Source organism: Myotis davidii, unplaced genomic scaffold (assembly GCF_000327345.1).
Source record: "Myotis davidii unplaced genomic scaffold, ASM32734v1 scaffold326, whole genome shotgun sequence".
NCBI classification, from domain to species: domain Eukaryota; kingdom Metazoa; phylum Chordata; class Mammalia; order Chiroptera; family Vespertilionidae; genus Myotis; species Myotis davidii.
In genome coordinates, this window is record NW_006296626.1 from 583,641 (window position 1) to 583,942 (window position 302).

The window sequence follows — 302 nt, forward strand, 5'->3', positions numbered from 1 at the left end:
GGGAGCCTGTCTGGGCCCTGCGGGGAGCGGGTCAACCAAGTCCGGCCCTTCCCCTTTCCCACAGCACCCCCTCCACACACAGTAAGGGAATCACCCCAACACTGTGACCAGACCCTCAAGGCCTGAGGTAAGACCCGCGTGGGGAACGCTGCACCCTACCCCCCAGCTCCTGGCTTCTCTGGCCTCAGGCCTCTGCCCATCCTGTGCCCAGGTCCCCAGGGTCATCCCAACCCAAGCAGAGCCTTGAGGGCAGAGCCATGAACTGGAGCTGGGCTCCAGCCTCCCAGCCTCCCAGCCTCCAG

The 302-nt window shown here is 65.9% G+C and overlaps 1 protein-coding gene across 1 annotated transcript in view; it reads right to left on the reverse strand.

The window, feature by feature from the left end:
* FIZ1 (FLT3-interacting zinc finger 1) overlaps positions 1 to 302 on the reverse strand; it is a gene marked incomplete at its 5' end in the record, with an annotated part of 8,037 nt that overhangs the window by 6,731 nt on the left and 1,004 nt on the right. The window lies entirely within an intron of this gene.